Source organism: Mesocricetus auratus, unplaced genomic scaffold (genome assembly GCF_017639785.1).
Source record: "Mesocricetus auratus isolate SY011 unplaced genomic scaffold, BCM_Maur_2.0 Super-Scaffold_100003, whole genome shotgun sequence".
NCBI classification, from domain to species: Eukaryota; Metazoa; Chordata; class Mammalia; order Rodentia; family Cricetidae; genus Mesocricetus; species Mesocricetus auratus.
In genome coordinates, this window is record NW_024429188.1 from 95,786,670 (window position 1) to 95,798,881 (window position 12,212).

A 12,212-nucleotide genomic window follows, 5' to 3' on the forward strand; every position below is an offset into this window, starting at 1 on the left:
CACAAAAACGATATTATGGAATATTATTTTAACTAGGCAAATGTGTCACATGTTTATGTTGCAGAATATTACTTTAACTATGTGGACATGTAGTACATTTATTTCTGCTGCCTTTGCTAATGATTTAAAGATGTATTGCATTTCTTTTTGCTGAATTTGTTTAATTATATAGAGATGTGTTGCTGTTTCACCTTGCCTGCCTAAGACATCTGATTGGTCTAATAAAAAGCTGATGGGGATAAGTAGGGCTAATGTAAAAAGAGAATAGAAGGAGAAATCTAGGCTCCCAAAGAAGGAGAAGAGAATGAGAGAGATACAGAGGGACATGCCCAGGGTCAGAAGCCAGGCAGCCAACAGTCAGCCATAGAGTCAGCAGGAAGTAAGATATACAGAAAGGAAGAAAGACTAAAAAAGCAAAATGTAGATAAGGAGAAACAGGATAAAATAAGAGTTAAAATAAAGCAGAGCATCCCTAACTAACAAGACTCTCTCTTGATTTGGGAGTTGGCTGGTGGATCAAACCAGAAAAGCCTGCTACACAATGTGGACTTAGTTGTTTGTTTTTTTTACTTTTTTAATGAAAAAGTAAATAAAAGGAGGATATGACCACCCGTAATGTATGGAGAAGATGTTATTTTAGATAGGAGAGAGAAAGAAAGCAGAGGGAAGAATCCAGGCTGAACATGGACAGCAGAGTAAACCAGATGATGAGAGAGTCACCCACCAAGAGAGCTGACTCAGGCAAAGAGAACAAGAAAGCACTGTGCATGGCCAAAATGGCTGAGTTATATAGTGATCGGGCTCAGAGAAGGGAGGTGGAAGCCCAGCATCCAGAAGGGAGAGGTGAGAAGTGCAGAGAGGAGGCACAGGCCCTGACCAATGAATGCTAGGAGAGCCAAAAAAAGGTACTGCATAGGACTTGTACTGGATTTGCCACCCAACATTTTGTCTGTGAGGTTTTCTTTGGGTGTAGACGATATCAATGTACTCAATTTGGAGCTGCTAAGAGTAAAGGTTTGGTTTGATACTTCATATCAATATTTCTTACCAGTTAAGTGTTTCTTCAAATATGTTTTATTTTGCAGTAGTTTGTTTTAAAACCTGTGATCCCTATCACCCAAATAATCAGTTTGAGATGTTTTTCAATTTCTTTTGGCTTGAACATCTCAACTACATGTTGCTTTATGTTATAAGCTAGATTCTGCTGCTTTGATGATTTCTTTCATTTATATAAATGTAAATATGATTAGAAGAAGGGTGATTATATTTGTCAAGGCCTCCTACCTTTTTAAAAATAAATAAATAAATAGCTCATTCAAAGGAAAAGATTTCACAGTAAGCCAACCTTATAATGCTAGCCAAACAAAAGTAATTTAACTCCAAGAGACTGGAAGAAAATAACTGACTAAAACATAAATTAAGAAACTACAGAATATAAGTGCAGAATGCCAAGGCAAATAACAGTTGGTCCTTTGAAATCATGAATGAAACTGATAAAGAAAAAGCATTTTTAGACTTTCACACAAGATGTGATTACCTGCACAAGTTAGAACATATCAGTATTATACTATGGAAAAGAGAGGGCCACATAACTACCCACTTTTTCCTAAGGACTCATACGCAGTTGACATTTGCTATGGGAAGGGACTCATGAGTCCCAAGGCAGTATCGGTTCCTAAGAGGAAGGAATCAAAAATATCACCCCTCCCTGAGGAATAAGTTGGCTGTTGCCAGAGAAAAGGAGTTCCCGGCATCTGCTCCCTTGGTACTTACTGTCGGTTAACAGATGGTGGCCATAGAGACTTCAGATAACCCATTTTTTTGAAGATTTAGTGGTAGTTACCAGTTGACTTCAGGGCAGAACTCATGAGGATCCACCCTTGCCTGAAGGCTGTTAGCAGTTGTTAAGAAGGATAGATCATAAAGGCCCTGCCCCTTCCTGGAAGACTCAGAGACAATTAATTCACAGTTACTAAGGAAGAGAAGCACTTAAGGCCTGATACATACTTTCTTTAAAAAAATTTAGGGGAGAGAGAGGTAGGAGAAAGAGGAGGGGAGAAGAGGAGGGAGGAGGAGAACATGAGGGATCAGAAGATTGAGTGAGGAGATGAATAGAGAGCAAGAAAAGAGACACATCAATAGAGGGAGCCACTATAGGTTTAAAGAGAAATCTGGCACTAGGGAAATGTACAGAGATCAACAAGCATGACCTCAATTAACAACCTAACCAATAGTGGAGAGGCTACATTAAATGCCCTTCCCCTATAATGAGAATGATGACTACCTTAGATGCCATTCTAGAGCCTTCATCCAGTAGTTAATGGAAGCAGAGTCAGAGATTCACAGCTAAGCAATGAGCCAAACTCCTAGAATCCAGTTTCACAGAGGGAGGAGTAACCAACAAATGGGTCAAGACAATGCTGGGAAAACTCACAGAAACAGCTGACCTGAGCAAGTGGAAATTCATGGACCCCAGTCTGACAGACCAAACAAGGCCTCCTAATGGTGGGTGGCAGCTAGGAGCACTGAGCACTCTTTGGGGCATCTTGCAGTGGAGACCATGGTGTATCCCTAGTGCACAAACTGACTGCAGGAGCCTATTTCCCGTGAAGGGATACTCTTGGCATAGATACACAGTGGAGGACCTAGGCCCTGCCCCAAATGACTTGACAGATTTTGATGATCCCTCTTGGAAGGCCTCACCCTCCCTGGGGAGTGAATGGGGGAAGGAATCGGGGGTTGGTAGGGGTGAATGGGAGGATAGGAGGGAAAGGAAACTGGGATTGATAAGATTAGAAATAAGATTATTTCTAATTTAAATAAAATTTATTTTTAAAATTTATTTAAATTAGAAGAGAAAGGTTTTTTTTAGGAACATAGCCAGGACAATTACCCATGGTCCTGCAAATAAGGTCTCACCTATGTTCTTGTAATCAACTTTAATTAAACTCATTGGGTCACCAAAATATAATCAATAAACAGGAAAATTGAAAGGTGTCTACTGGAAAGAAAGGGACTGACATAAATTTAAGGCAATACGAGAGGGTAATAAGTGGTAAATAGGTTTAAAATACATGATATATGTGCATGAAAATGTCATAATTAAACCTATTATTGTGTTCAATGCATACTGTCTACAAAACATTTAAACAGATGGTGGTATTGACTAATGATATTAAAGAAATCCAATGTAAAGAGAATACTATGAATAATCAGGCAAATTAGATAAATTAGTTTAAATGTAGAAATTACAATGAAGACACAAATTACACAAACTGAATCAGAATGAAATATAAATATACTTATAACATATGAGGTGAGTATGTTAGCAAACTGACAAAGTGTAGGGTTATATGGCTTAACTGGGGGAACATTAACACATATTAATGAAGAAACAGTGGTAATTTCATAAACACCTAAAGTAATAGAATAGAATTGAGTATCCAGAAATGAAACTTTGTGCTCATGAATAACTAACTGAATTTGAGATTTAGGTGCCAAGAGAATTTAAAAGGAAAATATTATTTTCAACAAAATTGCTAGGTCAAATGAATATCTACATGCAAAACTAAAATCAGTCTCTTACATTATATTATGCACAGATTAAAAGGATTAATTTTTCAGTTTTATACAAATGTATCATATCAAACCACAGTGACAAAAATTCAATGCCTTATAAAAATTTTTGAGGGAATAAAATGGAAATGTGGCTTCTTTTCATGAGGAATTGCCTCAAACCTACTGTTTAATGAGACCAAGTGTTCTGAATATAAAACAGAAAACAAACTAGTACTTTGGGACTGTGTTTCACAATAATGTGCTAACTAAATAAAATAAAAAGTGACAGCAAGAAAAAATACTGACATGAGTTAACTAAATGGTCCCACATTTTAAAGATATTTAACAAAGGTCAATGAACACAGGTGATTGATTTTCCTAAGGAACATGCATTCCAAATTCACTAAAACTAGAAAAGAAGAGCAAAATGCATATTGCTTAAAAACAAAATATAGCCGGGCATTGTTGACGCACGCCTTTAATCCCAGCTCTCGGGAGGCAGAGGCAGGCGGATCTCTGTGAGTTTGAGACCAGCCTGGACTACCAAGTGAGTTCCAGGACAGCCTCTAAAGCCACAGAGAAACCCTGTCTCGAAAAACCAAAAAAAATATAAAATTTGTATTGGAATGTTTACATTCCAATTCTTAATAACGAATTTAGAAAACGAATCCAACGTCCCCCAACATATTAATGGTTAAACAAATTGAAGCATGTCCCTACAAAAAAAACAGTTATTTGGTAGTTAAAATATAGTAAAGCTTGCAACATAGATGAAATTAGAGACAGTATCCAAAGTGAAACACGTCCAATAGAAAGGTCTGCGTATTTATGACACTATATGAATGTCAACACTGGGAGTCTACTAGAGATTGATAATTGTACCAACAGAATTTATGAATATTTGAGGAGAGATATAGCAATTCTGATTTAAACATTCTAAGATATACATGCACCAAAACATCACATTATTCTATTACTATGTCTATTTTTATATTTTATATTAATTAAATACTAAAAAAATAAAATAATGGTGGAAGAGATAGCTCAGCAGTTAAGAGCATTTCGTGATTCTCTAGAGGACCAGGGTTTGGTCCCTAGCACCCATATTGTGGCTCAGCACCACATGTAACTCCAGTTGCAGGGGATCTGATGCCCACTTTGGATCTCCTCGTGCATTGCAGGCCCATTATGCACTGACAAACATAGACGCAAAACAGCCAAACAAATAAAAGTTTTAAAATTAAGAAAAATATTTTATCACTTTCAAAATAGTATACGTGAACAGAATATTAATAATCTGTGAAGTCTTTGGACAGATAAGCTTGTCCTCTAATCAGACAAGCTTCTTATCTTTGCAAAGACCTCCGTAATTTATTTTCAGTAGTAAAACAGTTGTCTACACTTCCATGTTTTCATAAACAAATCAGGTATTATTTTGCAGCATTCTGTTTCTTTTTCTCTTTCTTTATCTAACACATTATCTGTCCTGAAGAATTAGCCAATCATGAGTAATATTATTCCAAATCTTAATAAGATCTTAGAATATACAGGAACTACACAAAATCCTATCAATTGAAACTTAAAAATGTTACACTATGCTAGGCATTGGTGATGTATGCCTTTAATCCACAAACTCAGCAGGCAGAAGCAGATGAATCTCTGTGAGTATGAGGCCAGCCTAGTCTCCAGAACGAGTGCCAGGATAGGCTCCAAAGTTGCACAGAGAAACCCTGTCTCGAAACCCACCCCCTCCCCCAAAAAGAAAATGCTACCCTATGCCTCACCGTTTTAAATCAAAATCTTTTAGACAAGGTACAGGTTTTACAATGTTACTTTCAGGTACATCTTTGAAGCAAATCAAAATGAGAATTGCACCATTAGTCTGAAATTTGTTCGGTATTCATTGGAGATAGATTCACGTTACCCTAGTGAGTTTTAACCTAGATTCACAAAGGAAGAGCTTAAAGAATTTCTTCAATCAGATTGACCTGTAGTCATATCTGTGATAGATATCCTGAATTTTGATTGGTGGGGGAGAGTTCAGACCATTTGTGGGCAGCAGCATCTACCTAGACCAGAGATTTATAGGAGGCCTAGCTGAATATGAGCCACTGAACAAGTCAGCTGGTAGCATTCCCCCATGATTTAGGCTTCAGTTCCTGCTTGAGTTTTTGCCCTGACTTTCTTTAATCATGGACCGTGTCATGAAGTGTAAACCAAAGAAATCCTTTCCCCCTCTAAATTGGTTTTCTGCATGGTGTTTATCATCACAACAGAAAAGCAAACTAGAACACATTTTTAACACTGTTTTTGGCAAAAATAACAATAAAATCATAAATGTTTATAAATCTAGTACTGGATAAACCCATTAAGCAATATTATATCTATACCCTATTTGTACACTTACATGTCAAACTTTTAGCAGATTGTATTATATACTGTAATGGAGATGAATAGGAATGAAATTTGTTATATAGTATACATGTGGGAAAATATTTGAATGAAGCCCACTATTTTGTATAATTAATGTGTGATAATAAAATGATAACTATGTGTCTCTCATAAAACCAAAATACATTAGGGAAAAAACTATCTATAGGACTTTTGTAACCTGCTTATGGCTACAGTTCATGAATAGTGATGCTTTACTCTTGCTACTTCAGCAATTGCTACAACAAAAGTAAGTTTTAAAGAGCCAAATTTAAATCTACTTTTAAAAAATCATCAGGCATGCCAGTTTATCATTTCTGAAGAACTGTTGACTTGATTTAAAAATCATTCAATGAACTACATAATATGGTAACAAGTGCAAGAGTATAAAATACTTCTCATGATAGAATTATATTATGACATCGACCTAGGAAACACACATTAAAGGTTGGTCAGGTAATGTTGAGGTCATGGAATCAGCAGGGATATATAAAATGACTCAATGGATAATGAAAATTTGTTCCTGATCAACACCATCAACATTGTGCAAATACATTATTAAATACCTCATGTAAAATAAGAAAAGGAATACAGCATTATTTCCTTCTCTAACATATGCCGTTAATTATAGAAAATATTCTCTTAATCTACATGTCAATTTTACAGTAAAATCTGACACAATAGTAGTGAAAAGTATCCTGCTTATTTTATGTTTGTATGGAATCCATCTAAATATCTGAATTACCGTGAGGCAATTATGCCTTATTAATATGAAAATAGCCAAAAAGTAACTTCTCCATGTATAAACCATTAGCTTGTATGCATTCACATTATAAAGAAGTTAGTATACTTAATACATGAGAAGTTTCCCACTCAATAGCAAAAAACAAACAAAAGAGAATACACGAGACAGGACCAGGTAAATTGGTGCCTATTTCTGGGCCTATGTTCCAGTGCCTGGAGACTGCCACTGGGTTTCCCCTCCTGGTGGTAGCTTATGCACCCCAGATTCCTGGTCTCCTTCTCCACCCACGGGATGAAGACGAGGACCAGGAAGAGGAGAACTACCAGAGTATTGGACTTGCTTGCTCCCACCAAAAGTGACCTCTGATCCCCTAACCACCAGACCAGGAAAAGGATCTTTCTTCACCTGCTAGAACAAGGGATGGGAAGAAGACAATACAAAAACACACTCAGCAACAGAAAAACAAATATGACACTGCCAGACTCTAGAGACACCAACCAAATTCAAACGTTACAATGCAAATGAAGCAGAAGAGAATGACCTTAAAAACAACTTCATGAAAATGACAGAGGCCCTCAAAGAGGATATGGGAAAATTCCGTAAAGAAATGGAATAAAAGCCAGGCGATGATGGCTCACGCCTTTAATCCCAGCACTCGGGAGGCAGAGGCAGGCAGATCTTTGAGAGTTCGAGGCCAGGCTGGATTGACAGTCTCCAAAACAATACAGAGAAACCCTGTCTTATAAAACCAAAAAAAAGAAGAAATGGAATAAAACAAACCAAAAATTGCAAGAAATGGAAGAAAAAAACCAAAAAATGTGAGACATGGAAGAAACAACAAACCAAAAAAACCCCCCCAAAAAAAGCAACAAATGGAGGAATAACTTCATGCACCTTATGAGACCATTATGTGTTAAAATTAGAATTCAACAACAACACAAATTGCAGAATCCCTACAAACTAGTGGAAATTGAATAATGAGCAATTGCAACAGTCAGGGGTCAAACAAGAAATAAAAAAGAAATTAAAAACTTCTTAGAATTCAATAAGAATGTAGACACAACATATCCAAACATATGGCAGACTTTGAAAGCAGTACTACAAGGGAAGTTCACAGCACTAAGTGCCCATGTGAAGAAACTAGAGAACTAACAGCAAAGTTGAAAGCTTTAGAATACAAAGAAGCAAACTCAACCAGGAGGAATAGATTCTGCACAAATTATCAAATTTAGGGATGAAATCAATAAAGTAGAAACTAGGAAACAATACAAAGTATCAGTGTAACAAAGAGCTGGTTCTTTGAGAAAATCAACAAGATAGACAAACCTTTATCCAAACTTAGGAAACAGCACAGTGTGAACATGCAAATTAACAAAATCAGAAATGGCAAGGGTCACATAACAACTGACACTGGGAAAATCCAGAGAATCATCAGGTCATGCTTTTAAAATCTGTACTCCACAAAATTCAAAAATTTAAAGGAAATGGACAATTTTCTGGATGGATATCACTTGTCAAAATTAAATCAAGAAGAGATACGCAATTTAAATAGACCTATAACCCCTATGGAAATAGAAGCAGTCATAAAATTCTCTCAACCAAAACAAGCCCAGGGCCAGATGGCCTCAATTCAGAGTTCTACCAGAAATTCAAAGAACAGCTTATACCAATTATTCTCAAAGTATTCCATTCAATAGAAGCAAAAGGGTCTTTGCCAAACTCTTTCTACGAGGCTTCAATAACCTTGAAACCAAAGCCACACAAAGACAAAACAAAGAAACAGAACTTTAGACCAATATCCCTCATGAACATTGTTGCAAAAATACTCAATAAAATACTGGCAAATCAGATCCAAGAAGACATCAAAACAATCATCCACCATGATCAAGTATGATTTATCCCAGGGATGCAGGGATGGTTCAACATATGAAAATCCATCAATGTAATCCACCATATAAACAAGCTGAGAAACAAAACCACATGATCATCTCACTACATGCTGAAAAAGCCTCTGACAAAATCAAAAAACCCTTCATTATAAAGGTCTTGGAGAGATCTGGGAAAACATGAACATACTTAAACATAATAACAGCTACATACAGCAAACCAACAGTCAACATCAAACTAAATGGACAGAAACTCAATGCTATTCCTCTAAAATCAGGAACAAGACAAGGCTGTCCACTCTCTCCATACCTCTTCAAATTTGTACTTGAAGTTCTAGCTAGAGAATTACGACATCAAAAGGAGACCAAGGGAATACAAATTGGAAAGGAAGAGGTCAAACTTTCACTATTTCCAGATGATGTGATAGTTTACATAAGTGACTCAAAAAACTCTGCCAGGGAACTCCTACAGCTGATACATACCTTCAGCAAAGTGGCAGGCTACAAGATCAACCCAAGAAAATCAGTAGCCCTACTACATACAGACGATAAAAGGGCTGAGAAAGTAATCAGAGAAACATCACCCTTTACAATTGCCACAAACAACATAAAATATATTGGGGTAATGCTAACAAAACAAGTAAAAGTCCTGTATTTAAAGAACTTTGAGTCTTTAAAGAGCAAAAGAAGACAACAGAAAGTGGAAATACGTCCCATGCTCTTGAATAGGTAGGATCAACGTAGAAAAAACGGCAATCTTGCCATAAGCAATACACAGATTCAATGCAGTCCACATTGAAATCTCAGCACCATTCTTCACAGACCTTGAAAGAACAATAATCAATGATATATGGAAAACAAAAGATTCAGGATAGCCAAAACAACCATATTCAACAGGGCAACATCCGGAGGCATCACTGTCCGTGACTTCAAGCTCTATTATAGAGCTATAGTCCTGAAAACAGCTTGGTATTGGCACAAAAATAGACAGGTAGACAAATGGAATATAATTGAACACACTGACATTAACCCATAAATGTATGAACATCTGATCTTTGACAAAGAAGCTAAAATATACAGTGGAAAAAAGAAAGCATCTTCAACAAATGGTGCTGGAATAAATGGATGCTGGCATGTATAAGTTTGCAGATAAATTCATGTCTATCACCATGCACAAAACTTAAGTCCAAGTGGATCAAAGACCTCAACATAAATCCAGCCACACTGAACCTCTTAAATGGGAAAGTGGGAGGTACTCTTGCACAAATTGGTACAGGAGACGGCTTCCTGAACATAACATCAGTAGCATAGACACTGAGGTCAACAATTAATACATAGGACTTCCTAAAACTGAGAAGTTTGTGTAAGGCAAAGGACGTAACCAACAAGACAAAAAGGCAGCCCAAAGAGTGGGAAAAGATATTCAGCCCTGACAGAGGGCTGACCTATAAAATTTTCAAAGAACTCAAGTAGTAAGTCTCCAAATCACCAAAGGATCCAATTAAAAAGTGGGCTACAGAACTAAATAGAGAATTCTCAATAGAGGAGTCTAAAAAGGCTGAGAGGCACTTAAGAAAGTGCTCAATATCCATAGCCATCAGGGAAATTCAAATAAAAACAATTCTGAGATACCATCTTATTCCTGCCAGAATGGCTAAAATCAAAAACACCAATGACAGTTTATTCTGGAGGTGATGTAGACAAACGGTAACACTCCTCCACTGCTGGTGGGAGTGCCAACTCATACAACCACTTTGGAAATCAGAATGGAGATTTCTCAGGAATATGGGAATCAGTCTACCACAAGACCCAGCAATTCCACTCTTAGGCACATATCCAAAAGATTCATATTCATACAACAAGGATGTCTGTTCCACTATAATCATAACAGCATTATCTGTAATAGCCAGAACCTGGAAGCAACCTAGATACCCCTCAGCTGAAGAGTGGATAGAGAAAATGTGGTACGTTTACACAGTGGAGTAGTATTCAGCGAAAAAACCAATGGAATCTTAAAATTTGCGGGCAAATGGATGGCACTAGAAGAAATCATCCTGAGTGAGGTAATCCAGTCACAAAAAGACAAACATGATATGTATTCACTCATATATGGATTCTAGACATGTATCAGGTGAGTGAAAGCATACAATCCCACTGCCAGAGAGTCTGGAAAAAAGAACCTTCAACCAATGACTGATTGAAGCAAATGCAGACAACCACAGCCAAACACTGAGCTGAACTCAAGGAACCCAGTGACAGAGAGGGAGGACTGATGAGCAAAGGGATCAAGACTGAGCTTGTTTAATCCCCTGAACCAACTGACCTGCACAAGGGGGAGCTCTTAAACCCCAGACTGATGGCTGAGAATCTAGCATGGCACTGATCCAGACCCCCTGAATGTGGGTGTCAGTCAGTTGTCCTAGGCAATCTATGTGGCCTTGGGTAGTTGATGACTATTTATCCCTGACATACAAATGGACTTTGAGTGCCCATCACACAATGAGAGATGCATTCTCAGCCTGGACTCTTGGGGGAGGGCCTAGGCCCTGCTCTGGATGAAATGACAAACTATGGACACCCCTATGGAGGGCCTCACCCTCCCTGGGGAAATGAGGGGATATTGGGGAGGGAGAGGTGGAGGAGTTAATGGGAGGGCACGGGAGGAGGGGAGGAAGAGGGAGAAGGAGCTGGGGTTGATATGTGAAGCAACCTTGTTTCTGATTTAAATTAAAAATAAAAAGACAATAAAAAGAATAACCTGATTTAAGTCAGATTGCCTCACCAAGTAGCTTAGTAGTGCAGGCTTGCTCAAGCTTCTGGATCCCTTACCAGTCCTGGAAAAATAATAAGACAAAGAATTTGGATTATATTGTTCTCAAAATTTAAATAAGTGCCATCAGGTATTTGAAAGGGTTTTCAAACTTACTGATAAAAAAATGTAAGTCAAAGCTATTTAAAGAATGAACTATGCCATTTGCTGAAGAATAATTGGAAATGGAAATAGTGGCATGCTAAGTAATTCAAACATAGAGAGACAGATAAAAATGTTTTCTCTCATATGCAAAATCTAGATTTAAATATATACAAAAATAAAAGTGGAGCTATGTGCAGATGAAAGAGGAGGATGTTGAAAAGGACAGGGGAGTGGGATGAAAAAGAGTGCAAGGAGCGGAAAGTCAATTATTGAGTCTTCTTATATGTGGATAGAGGCTTCATTCCGATTATGTTCTATGAACATGAGTGACTTTTAATTTGAAGAGAATATAGTATTCTTTTGGATGAAGAAATTTCACACAATAATATTATATTTGGGCTAGGACAGAGAAATTTGTAGTAATAGTTAAAGAACTCAACAATGTTACTGAAAAGAAACCTCCTGGCTGCACTAGAAAAATGAGAAAAGGCACAAGGCAAAATATTAGGCACCAAAGGCTCCAACATTAAATGCATAGCTACCCTTGTAACTAGAATGGAGATTTAATTCTTGTGTGTACACTATGACCAGGCTTATGATTTAATAATAGGCATAATGCAAATGACCAATAATCTTCTAACACTAAAGTTATAAATTTAACAAAATCACTATAACAGCA